Source organism: Triticum urartu, chromosome 3A (genome assembly GCF_056163025.1).
Source record: "Triticum urartu cultivar PI428250 chromosome 3A, HENAU_Tu73, whole genome shotgun sequence".
In the NCBI taxonomy this organism is placed as follows: Eukaryota; Viridiplantae; Streptophyta; class Magnoliopsida; order Poales; family Poaceae; genus Triticum; species Triticum urartu.
The window spans coordinates 613,710,870-613,724,191 of NC_141875.1; positions in this window are offsets into that span (position 1 = coordinate 613,710,870).

A 13,322-nucleotide genomic window follows, 5' to 3' on the forward strand; every position below is an offset into this window, starting at 1 on the left:
TTCTTGTAGTTAATGCTAGTTGGTTTATTCGGCGGAAGATTATATGTTTAGATCCTTTATGCATATTAATAGCCCTCTGATTATGAACATGAATATGATTTGTGAGTAGTTACGTTTGTTCCTGAGGACATGGGAGAATTCTTGCTATAAGTAGTCATGTGAATTTGGTATTCGTTCGATATTTTGATGAGATGTATGTTGTCTTTCCTCTAGTGGTGTTATGTGAATGTTGACATGACACTTCACCATTGTTTGGGCCTAGGGGAAGGCATTGGGAAGTAATAAGTAGATGATGGGTTGCTAGAGTGACAGAAGCTTAAACCCTAGTTTGTGCGTTGCTTCGTGAGGGGCTGATTTGGATCCATATGTTTCATGCTATGGTTAGGTTTACCTTAATTCTTCTTTAGTAGTTGCAGATGCTTGCAAAGGGGGTTAATCATAAGTGGGATGCTTGTCCAAGGAAGGGCAGTACCCAAGCACCGGTCCACCCACATATCAAATTATCAAAGTAACGAACGTGAATCATATGAGCATGATGAAAACTAGCTTGACGATAATTCCCATGTGTCCTCAGGAGCGCTTTGCTTTATATAAGAGTTTGTCCAGGCTTGTCCTTTGCTACAAAAAGGATTGGGTCACCTTGCTGCACCTTGTTTACTTTTGTTACTTGTTACCTGTTACGAATTACCTTATCACAAAACTATATGTTACCGATAATTTCAGTGCTTGCAGAGAATACCTTACTCAAAACTGCTTATCATTTCCTTCTGCTCCTCGTTGGGTTTGACACATTACTTATCGAAAGGACTACGATAGATCCCCTATACTTGTGGGTCATCATAGTAGTCCTGAAAACCTTTGTGAATTTACCTCAAAGCTTCATGCTGGTCCAACTTCATCATACAAAATGCATAAATTGGTAGGAAGGTATGGAATTTATTGCAAGTGGATATATGCAACACATTCCCACCTTTCATCCTTTCTAAGGTTGTTTGGAAGGGTTTGTCCTGCTCAATACATTTTGGATTTTTTGTAAAGAAGTACAAAATTTGGAAAATCATTCGTTAACATGGATAGTTAGAAATGAAAAGGATATCTAATTCTTAAAATGGATAGGCGTTGTTCGAAACCATCCATCGGTTGATGGAGGTAGCCTTTGAAAAAATATAGCTGGCCATCTTATTGAAGGAAATATGCCCTAGAGGCAATAATAAAGTTATTATTTGTTTCCTTATATCATGATAAATGTTTATTATTCTTGCTAGAATTGTATTAACCGGAAACATAATACATGTGTGAATACATAGACACACAGAGTGTCACTAGTATGCATCTACTTGACTAACTCATTGATCAAAGATGGTTAAGTTTCCTAACCATTGACATGAGTTGTCATTTGATTAACGGGATCACATCATTAGGAGAATGATGTGATTGACCTGGCCCATTCCGTTAGCTTAGCACCCGGTCGTTTAGTATGTTGCTATTGCTTTCTTCATGACTTATACATGTTCCTATGACTATGAGATTATGCAACTCCCATTTAGCGGAGGAACACTTTGTGTGCTACCAAACGTCACAACGTAACGGGGTGATTATAAAGGTGCTCTACAGGTGTCTCCGAAGGTACTTGTTGAGTTGGCGTATTTCGAGATTAGGATTTGTCACTCCGATTGTCGGAGAGGTATCTCTGGGCCCTCTCGGTAATGCAGATCACTTAAGCCTTGCAAGCATTGCAACTAATGAGTTAGTTGCGGGATGATGTATTATGGAACGAGTAAAGAGACTTGCCGGTAACGAGATTGAACTGGGTATTGACATACCGATGATCGAATCTCGGGCAAGTAACATACCGATGACAAAGGGAACAACGTATGTTGTTATGCGGTCTGGCCGATAAAGATCTTCGTAGAATATGTGGGAGCCAATATGAGCATCCAGGTTCCACTATTGGTTATTGACCGGAGACGTGTCTCGGTCATGTCTACATAGTTCTCGAACCCGTAGGGTCCGCACGCTTAACGTTTCGATGACAGTTATATTATGAGTTTATATGTTTTGATGTACCGAAGGTTGTTCGGAGTCCCGGATGTGATCACGGACATGACGAGGAGTCTCGAAATGGTCGAGACATGAAGATTGATATATTGGAAGCCTATGTTTGGATATCAGAAGTGTTCCGAATGAAATCAGGATTTTACCGGAGTACCGGGAGGTTATCGGAACCCCCCGGGAGGTTAATGGGCCTTAGTGGGCCTTTACGGAGAAGAGGAGAGGCGGCCAGGGCTGGGCCGCGCGCTCCTCCCCCCTAGTCCGAATAGGACAGGGAGAGGGGGGCGGCGCCCCCCTTCCTTCCTCTCTCCCTCCTCTTTCCCCCTCCCAAGTCCTAATCCAACTAGGAAAGGGGGGAGTCCTACTCCCGGTGGGAGTAGGACTCCTCCTGGCGCGCCCTCTCTCCTGGCCGGCCGCACCCCCCCTTGCTCCTTTATATACAGGGGCAGGGGGCACCCTAGAGACACAACAATTGATCGTTTGATCTTTTAGCCGTGTGCGGTGCCCCCCTCCACCATAGTCCACCTCGATAATACTGTAGCGGTGCTTAGGTGAAGCCCTGCGTCGGTAGAACATCATCATCATCACCACGCCGTCGTGCTGACAAAACTCTCCCCCAACACTCGGCTGGATCGGAGTTCGAGGGACGTCATCGGGCTGAACATGTGTTGAACTCGGAGGTGTCGTGCGTTTGGTACTTGATCGGTCGGATCGTGAAGACGTACGACTACATCAACCGCATTGTGCTAACGCTTCTGCTTTCAGTCTATGAGGGTACGTGGAAAACACTCTCCCCTCTCGTTGTTATGCATCACCATGATCTTGCATGTGCGTAGGAATTTTTTTGAAATTACTACGTTCCCCAACAGTGGTATCAGAGCCTGGTTTTATGTGTAGATGTCATATGCACGAGTAGAAAACAAGTGATTTGTGGGCGATATAAGTCATACTGCTTACTAGCATGTCATACTTTGGTTCGGCGGTATTGTTGGATGAAGCGGCCCGGACCGACATTACGTGTACGCTTACGCGAGACTGGTTCTACCGACGTGCTTTGCACACGGGTGGCCGGCGGGTGTCAGTTTCTCCAACTTTAGTTGAACCGAGTGTGGCTACGCCCGGTCCTTGCGAAGGTTAAAACAACACCAACTTGACAAACTATCGTTGTGGTTTTGATGCGTAGGCAAGAACGGTTCTTGCTAAGCCCGTAGCAGCCACGTAAAATTTGCAACAACAAAGTAGAGGATGTCTAACTTGTTTTTGCAGGGCATGTTGTGATGTGATATGGTCAAGACATGATGCTAAATTTTATTGTATGAGATGATCATGTTTTGTAACCGAGTTATCGGCAACTGGCAGGAGCCATATGGTTGTCTCTTTATTGTATGCAATGCAATCTCCCTGTAATGCTTTACTTTATCACTAAGCGGTAGCGATGGTCGTAGAAGCATAAGATTGGCGAGACGACAACGATGCTACGATGGAGATCAAGGTGTCACACCGGTGACGATGGTGATCATGACAGTGCTTCAGAGATGGAGATCACAAGCACAAGATGATGATGGCCATATCATATCACTTATATTGATTGCATGTGATGTTTATCTTTTATGCATCTTATCTTGCATTGACTGACGGTAGCATTATAAGATGATCCCTCACTAAATTATCAAAGTATAAAGTGTTCTCCCTAAGTATGCACCGTTGCGAAAGTTCTTCGTGCTGAGACACCACGTGATGATCGGGTGTGATAGGCTCTACGTTCAAATACAACGGGTGCAAAACAGTTGCACACGCGGGATACTCAGGTTAAACTTGACGAGCCTAGCATATAACAGATATGGCCTCGGAACACGGAGACCGAAAGGTCTAGCGTGAATCATATAGTAGATATGATCAACATAGTGATGTTCACCGTTGAAACTACTCCATCTCACGTGATGATCGGACATGGTTTAGTTGATATGGGTCACGTGATCACTTAGAGGATTAGATGGATGTCTATCTAAGTGGGAGTTCTTAAGTAATATGATTAATTGAACTTAAATTTATCATGAACTTAGTACCTGATAGTATCTTGCTTGTCTATGTTGATTGTAGATAGATGGCCCGTGTTGTTGTTCCGTTGAATTTTAATGCATTCCTTGAGAAAGCAAAGTTGAAAGATGATGGTAGCAATTACACGGATTGGGTCCGTAACTTGAGGATTATCCTCATTGCCGCACAGAAAAGTTACATCCTGGAAGCACCACTAGGTGTACCACCTGCGCCAGCAACTGCAGACATTGTGAATGCCTGGCAGTCACGTGTTGATGACTACTCGATAGTTCAGTGTGCCATGCTTTACGGCTTAGAACCGGGACTTCAACGACGTTCTGAACGTCATCGAGCATATGAGATGTTCCAGGAGTTGAAGTTAATATTTCAAAAGAATGCCCGGATTGAGAGATATGAAGTCTTCAATAAGTTCTATAGCTACAAGATGGAGGAGAATAGTTCTGTCAGTGAGCATATACTCAAGATGTCTGGGTACTGCAATCACTTGATTCAACTGGGAGTTAATCTTCCGGATGATAGCGTCATTGACAGAATTCTCCAATCACTTCCACCAAGCTACAAGAGCTTCATGATGAACTATAATATGCAAGGGATGGATAAGACAATTCCCGAGCTCTTCGCAATGCTAAAGGCTGGGGAGGTAGAAATCAAGAAGGAGCATCAAGTGTTGATGGTCAATAAGACCACCAGTTTCAAGAAAAAGGGCAAAGGGAAGAAGAAGGGGAACTTCAAGAAGAACAGCAAGCAAGTTGCTGCTCAGGAGAAGAAACCCAAGTCTAGACCTAAGCCTGAGACTGAGTGCTTCTACTGCAAGCAGACTGGTCACTGGAAGCGGAACTCCCCCAAGTATTTGGCAGATAAGAAGGATGGCAAGGTGAACAAAGGTATATGTGATATACATGTTATTGATGTGTACCTTACAAATGCTCGCAGTAGCACCTGGGTATTTGATACTGGTTCTGTTGCTAATATTTGCAACTCGAAACAGGGGCTACGGATTAAGAGAAGATTGGCTAAGGACGAGGTGACGATGCGCGTGGGAAATGGTTCCAAAGTCGATGTGATTGCAGTCGGCACGCTACCTCTACATCTACCTTCGGGAATAGTATTAGACCTAAATAATTGTTATTTGGTGCCAGTGTTGAGCATGAACATTATATCTGGATCTTGTTTGATGCGAGACGGTTATTCATTTAAATCAGAGAATAATGGTTGTTCTATTTATATGAGTAATATCTTTTATGGTCATGCACCCTTGAAGAGTGGACTATTTTTGTTGAATCTCGATAGTAGTGATACACATATTCATAATATTGAGGCCAAAAGATGCAGAGTTGATAATGATAGTGCAACTTATTTGTGGCACTAGCGTCTAGGTCATATCGGTGTAAAGCACATGAAGAAACTCCATACTGATGGACTTTTGGAACCACTTGATTATGAATCACTTGGTACTTGTGAACCGTGCCTCATGGGCAAGATGACTAAAACGCCGTTCTCCGGTACTATGGAGAGAGCAACAGATTTGTTGGAGATTATACATACAGATGTTTGTGGTCCGATGAATGTTGAGGCTCGTGGCGGATATCGTTACTTTCTCACCTTCATAGGTGATTTAAACAGATATGGGTATATCTACTTAATGAAACATAAGTCTGAAACATTTGAAAAGTTCGAAGAATTCCAGAGTAAAGTTGAAAATCATCAAAACAAGAAAATAAAGTTTCTACGATCTGATCATGGAGGATAATATTTGAGTTATGAGTTTGGTCTTCATTTGAAACCATGCAGAATAGTTTCGCAACTCACGCCACCCGGAACACCAAAGCGTAATGGTGTGTCCGAACGTCATAATCGTACTTTACTAGATATGGTGCGATCTATGATGTCTCTTACTGATTTACCGCTATCGTTTTGGGGTTATGCTTTAGAGACGGTCGCATTCACGTTAAATAGGGCACCATCGAAATCCGTTGAGACAACGCCTTATGAACTGTGGTTTGGTAAGAAACCAAAATTGTCATTTCTGAAAGTTTGGGGCTGTGATGCTTATGTGAAAAAGCTTCAACCTGATAAGCTCGAACCCAAATCGAAGAGTCTTCATAGGATACCCAAAGGAGACTGTTGGGTACACCTTCTATCACAGATCTGAAGGCAAGACTTTTGTTGCTAAATTCGGAGTTTTTCTAGAGAAGGAGTTTCTCTCGAAAGAAGTGAGTGGGAGGAAAGTAGAACTTGATGAGGTAACTATACCTGCTCCCTTATTGGAAAGTAGTTCATCACAGAAACCGGTTTCTGCGACACCTACACCAATTAGTGAGGAAGTTAATGATGATGATCATGAAACTTTAGATCAAGTTGTTACTGAACCTCGTAGCTCAACCAGAGTGAGATCCGCACCAGAGTGGTACGGTAATCCTGTTCTGGAAGTTATGTTACTAGTGTTGGGGAACGTTGCAGAAAACAAAAAATTTCCTACTCGTTTCACCAAGATCCATCTAGGAGTTCATCTAGCAACGAGTGATTAGATGCATCTACGTACCTTGTAGATCGCGAGTGGAAGCGTTCAAAGAACGGGGATGATGTAGTCGAACACGACGTGATCCAAATCACCGATGATCTTAGCACCGAACGGACGGTGCCTCCGCGTTCAACACACGTACGGAACGGATGACGTCTCCTCCTTTCTTGATCCAGCAAGGGGGGAAGAGAGGTTGATGAAGATCCAGCAGCACGACGGCGTGGTGGTGGATGCAGGGCGTCACAGTAGCAGGGCTTCGCCTATACTACGAGAGAGAGACGTAACAGGGAGAGAGGGAAGCACCAAAGGCTGAGGTCTGAAGTCCTCCCTCTCCTCAACTATATATAGGAGGTCCAAGGGGGGGTGCGCAGCCTAGGAGATCTAATCTCCTAGGTGCGGCGGCCAGGGGAGGTTTCCCTCCCCCCCAAGGCACTTAGGGGTGCCTTCCACTAGTGGGACTCCTCCCCCATGGAAACCCTAGGCGCATGGGCCTATAGGGGCTGGTGCCCTTAGCCCATATAGGCCAAGGCGCACCCCCTACAGCCCATGTGGTCCCCCGGGACAGGTGGCCCCACCCGGTGGGCCCCCGGGACCCCTCCGGTGGTCCCGGTACAATACCGATAACCCAGAAACTTGTCCCGATGGCCGAAACAGCACTTCCTATATATAATTCTTTACCTCCGGACCATTCCGGAACTCCTCGTGACGTCCGGGATCTCATCCGGGACTCCGAACAACATTCGGGTTACTGCATATACATATCTTCACAACCCTAGCGTCACTGATCCTTAAGTGTGTAGACCCTACGGGTTCGGGAGACAAGCAGACATGACCGAGACGACTCTCCGGTCAATAACCAACAGCGGGATCTGGATACCCATGATGGCTCCCACATGCTCCACGATGATCTCATCGGATGAACCACGATGTCGAGGATTAATCAACCCCGTATACAATTCCCTTTGTCAATCGGTATGTTACTTGCCCGAGACTCGATCGTCGGTATCCCTATACCTTGTTCAATCTCGTTACCGGCAAGTCACTTTACTCGTACCGTAATGCATGATCCCGTGATCAACCACTTGGTCACCTTGAGCTCATAATGATGATGCATTACCGAGTGGGCCCAGTGATACCTCTCCGTTATATGGAGTGACAAATCCCAGTCTCGATCCGTGTCAACCCAACAGACACTTTCGGAGATACCTGTAGTGCACCTTTATAGTCACCCAGTTACGTTGTGACGTTTGATACACCCAAAGCACTCTTACGGTATCCGGGAGTTACACGATCTCATGGTCAAAGGAAAAGATACTTGACATTGGAAAAGCTCTAGCAAACGAACTACACGATCTTTGTGCTATGCTTAAGATTAGGTCTTGTCCATCACATCATTCTCCTAATGATGTGATCCCGTTATCAATGACATCCAATGTCCATAGCCAGGAAATCATGACTATCTGTTGATCAACGAGCTAGTCAACTAGAGGCTTACTAGGGACATATTATGGTCTATGTATTCACACGTGTATTACGATTTTCGGATAATACAGTTATAGCATGAATAAAGACAATTATCATGAACAAAGAAATATAATAATAATGCTTTATTATTGCCTCTAGGGCATATTTCCAACAGTCTCCCACTTGCACTAGAGTCAATAATCTAGTTACATTGTGATGAATCGAACACCCATGGAATTCTAGTGTTGATCATGTTTTGCCCTAGGGAGAGGTTTAGTCAACGGATCTACTATATTCAGGTCCGTATGTACTTTACAAATCTCTATGTCTCCATTTTGAACATTTTCACGAATGGAGTTGAAGCGACGCTTGATGTGCCTTGTCTTCTTGTGAAACCAGGGCTCCTTGGCAAGTGCAATAGCTCCAGTGTTGTCACAAAAGAGTTTGATTGGCCCCGACGCATTGGATATGACTCCTAGGTCGGTGATGAACTCCTTCACCCATATTGCTTCATGTGCTGCCTCTGAGGCTGCCATGTACTCCGCTTCACATGTAGATCCCGCCACGACGCTCTGCTTGCAGCTGCACCAGCTCACTGCTCCACCATTCAACATATACACGTATCCGGTTTGTGACTTAGAGTCATCCAGATCTGTGTCGAAGCTAGCGTCGACGTAACCCTTTACAACGAGCTCTTCGTCACCTCCATAAACGAGAAACATTTCCTTAGTCCTTTTTAGGTACTTCAGGATATTCTTGACCGCTGTCCAGTGTTCCTTGCCGGGATTACTTTGGTACCTTCCTACCAAACTTACGGCAAGGTTTACATCAGGTCTGGTACACAGCATGGCATACATAATAGAACCTATGGCTGAGGCATAGGGGATGACACTCATCTCTTCTATATCTTCTGCCGTGGTCGGGCATTGAGCCGAGCTCAATCTCACACCTTGCAAAACAGGCAAGAACCCTTTCTTGGACTGATCCATTTTGAATTTCTTCAAAATCTTATCAAGGTATGTGCTTTGTGAAAGACCTATGAGGCGTCTTGATCTATCTCTATAGATCTTGATGCCTAATATATAAGCAGCTTTTCCAAGGTCCTTCATTGAAAAACTCTTATTCAAGTAGGCCTTGATGCTGTCCAAGAGTTCTATATCATTCCCCATCAAAAGTATGTCATCTACATATAGTATGAGAAATGCTACAGAGCTCCGACTCACTTTCTTGTAAACGCAGGCTTCTCCATAAGTCTGCGTAAACCCAAACGCTTTGATCATCTCATCAAAGCGAATGTTCCAACTCCGAGATGCTTGCACCAGCCCATAAATCAAGCGTTGGAGCTTGCACACCTTGTCAGCATTCTTAGGATCAACAAAACCTTCCGGTTGCATCATATACAATTCTTCCTTAAGGAAACCATTAAGGAATGCCGTTTTGACGTCCATTTGCCATATTTCATAATCGTAGAATGCGGCAATTGCTAACATGATTCGGACGGACTTCAGCTTCGCCACCGGTGAGAAAGTCTCATCGTAGTCAACCCCTTGAACTTGTCGATAACCCTTAGCGACAAGCCTAGCTTTATAGATGGTCACATTACCATCCGCGTCTGTCTTCTTCTTAAAGATCCATTTATTTTCTATGGCTCGTCGTTCAACGGGTAAGTCAGTCAAAGTCCATACTTCGTTTTCATACATGGATCCTATCTCGGATTTTATGGCTTCCAGCCATTTGTTGGAATCCGGACCCGCCATTGCTTCTTCATAGTTCGAAGGTTCACCATTGTCTAACAACATGATTTCCAAGACAGGGTTGCCGTACCACTCTAGTGCGGAACGTGTCCTTGTGGACCTTCGAATTTCAGTAGGAGCTTGATCAAAAGTATCTTGATCATTATCATTAACTTCCTCTCTAGTCGGTGCAGGCACCTCAAGAACATTTTCTTGAGTTGCGCCATTTTCCGGTTCAAGAGGCAATACTTCATCAAGTTCTACTTTCCTCCCACTTACTTCTTTCGAGAGAAACTCTTTCTCTAGAAAGAGTCCGTCTTTGGCAACAAAGATCTTGCCTTCGGATCTTAGGTAGAAGGTATACCCAATAGTTTCTTTAGGGTATCCTATGAAGACGCATTTTTCCGACTTGGGTTCGAGCTTTTCAGGTTGAAGTTTCTTGACATAAGCATCGCATCCCCAAACTTTTAGAAACGACAGCTTAGGTTTCTTCCCAAACCATAATTCATACGGTGTCGTCTCAACGGATTTCGACGCAGCCCTATTTAAAGTGAATGCGGCAGTCTCTAAAGCATAGCCCCAAAAGATAGCGGTAAATCGGTAAGAGACATCATAGATCGCACCATATCTAATAGAGTGCGATTACGACGTTCGGACACACCGTTACGCTGAGGTGTTCCAGGCGGCGTGAGTTGTGAAACTATTCCACATTTTCTTAAGTGTGTGCCAAATTCGTGATTCAAGTATTCTCCTCCACGATCTGATCGTAGAAACTTGATTTTCCTGTCATATTGATTTTCAACCTCACTCTGAAATTCCTTGAACTTTTCAAAGGTTTCAGACTTGTGTTTCATTAAGTAGACATACCCATATCTACTCAAGTCATCAGTGAGGGTGAGAACATAACGATATCCACCGCGAGCCTCAACACTCATTGGACCGCACACATCAGTATGTATGATTTCCAATAAGTTGGTTGCTCGCTCCATTGTTCCTGAGAACGGAGTCTTGGTCATTTTTCCCATGAGGCATGGTTCGCACGTGTCAAATGATTCATAATCAAGAGACTCTAAAAGTCCATCTGCATGGAGCTTCTTCATGCGTTTGACACCTATGTGACCAAGGCGGCAGTGCCACAAGTATGTGGGACTATCATTATCAACCTTACATCTTTTGGTACTCACACTATGAACATGTGTAGTAATACGCTCGAGATTCATTAAGAATAAACCATTGACTATCGGAGCATGACCATAAAACATATCTCTCATATAAATAGAACTACAATTATTCTCGGATTTAAATGAGTAGCCATCTCGTATTAAACGAGATCCTGATACAATGTTCATGCTCAAACATGGCACTAAATAACAATTATTGAGGTTTATAACTAATCCCGTAGGTAAATGTAGAGGTAGCGTGCCGACGGCGATCACATCGACCTTGTAACCATTCCCGACGCACATCGTCACCTCGTCCTTCTCCAGTTTTCGTTTATTCCGCAGCTCCTGCGGTGAGTTACAAATATGAGCAACGGCACCGGTATCAAATACCCAGGAGTTACTACGAGTACTGGTAAGGTACACATCAATTACATGTATATCAAATATACCTTTGGTGTTGCCGGCCTTCCTGTCCGCTAAGTATTTGGGGCAGTGCCGCTTCCAGTGACCCTTCCCTTTGCAATAAAAGCACTCTATCTCAGGCTTGGGTCCATTCTTTGACTTCTTCCCAGTAGCTTGCTTGCCGGGCGCAGCAACTTCCTTGTCGTCCTTCTTGAAGTTCTTTTTACCCTTGCCCTTCTTGAACTTAGTGGTTTTATTCATCATCAACACTTGATGTTCCTTCTTGACTTCTACCTCTGCTGATTTCAGCATAGCAAATACTTCAGGAATGGTCTTTACCATCCCCTGCATATTGAAGTTCATCACAAAGCTCTTGTAGCTTGGTGGAAGCGACTGGAGGATTCTGTCAATGACCGCGTCATCCGGGAGATTAACTCCCAGCTGAGTCAAGCGGTTATGTAACCCAGACATAGTGAGTATGTGTTCACTGACAGAACTATTTTCCTCCATCTTACAGCTGAAGAACTTATCGGAGACTTCATATCTCTCGATCCGGGCATGAGCTTGAAAAACCATTTTCAGCTCTTCGAACATCTCATATGCTCCATGTCTCTCAAAACGCTTTTGGAGCCCCGGCTCTAAGCTGTAAAGCATGCCGCACTGAACGAGGGAGTAGTCATCAGTACGTGTCTGCCAAGCGTTCATAGCGTCTTGGTTCTGTGGGACGGGTGGATCACCTAGCGGTGCTTGTAGGACATAATCTTTCTTGGCAGCTATGAGGATGATCCTCAGGTTCCGGACCCAGTCCGTATAGTTGCTGCCATCGTCTTTCAGCTTGGTTTTCTCTAGGAACGCGTTGAAATTGAATACAACGTTGGCCATTTGATCTACAGGACATATTGTAAAGATTTTAGACTAAGTTCATGATAATTAAGTTCATCTAATCAAATTATTAATGAACTCCCACTCAGATTAGACATCCCTCTAGTCATCTAAGTATTACATGATCCGAGTGAACTAGACCGTGTCCGATCATCACGTGAGACGGACTAGTCAACGTCGGTGAACATCTTCATGTTGATCGTATCTTCTATACGACTCATGCTCGACCTTTCGGTCTTCTGTGTTCCGAGGCCATGTCTGTACATGCTAGGCTCGTCAAGTTAACCCTAAGAGTTTTTTGCATGTGTAACACTGTCTTACACCCGTTGTATGTGAACGTAAGGATCTATCACACCCGATCATCACGGCGTGCTTCGAAACGACGAACTGTAGCAACGGTGCACAGTTAGGGGAGAACACTTCTTGAAATTGTTGTAAGGGATCGTCTTATTTACTACCGTCGTTTTAAGTAAACAAGACGCAAAACATGATAAACATCACATGCAATCAAATAATAATAGTGACATGATATGGCCAATATCACATAGCTCCTTTGATCTCCATCTTGGGGCTCCATGATCATCCTGTCACCGTCATACTCATCGACATGTAAGTCGCGATTCCTATTACAAGAACATGATCAATCTCATACATCACATATATCATTCATCACATCCTTTTGGCCATATCACATCACATAGCATACCCTGCAAAAACAAGTTAGACGTCCTCTAATTGTTGTTTGCATGTTTTACGTGGCTGCTATGGGTTACTAGCAAGAACGTTTCTTACCTACGCAAAGACCACAATGTGATATGCCAATTGCTATTTACCCTTCATAAGGACCCTTTTCATCGAATCCGATCCGACTAAAGTAGGAGAGACAGACACCCGCTAGCCACCTTATGCAACTAGTGCATGTCAGTCGGTGGAACCTGTCTCACGTAAGAGTACGTGTAAGGTCGGTCCGGGCCGCTTCATCCCACGATGCCGCCGAATCAAGATAGGACTAGTAACGGCAATCATATTGAACAAAATCAACGCCCA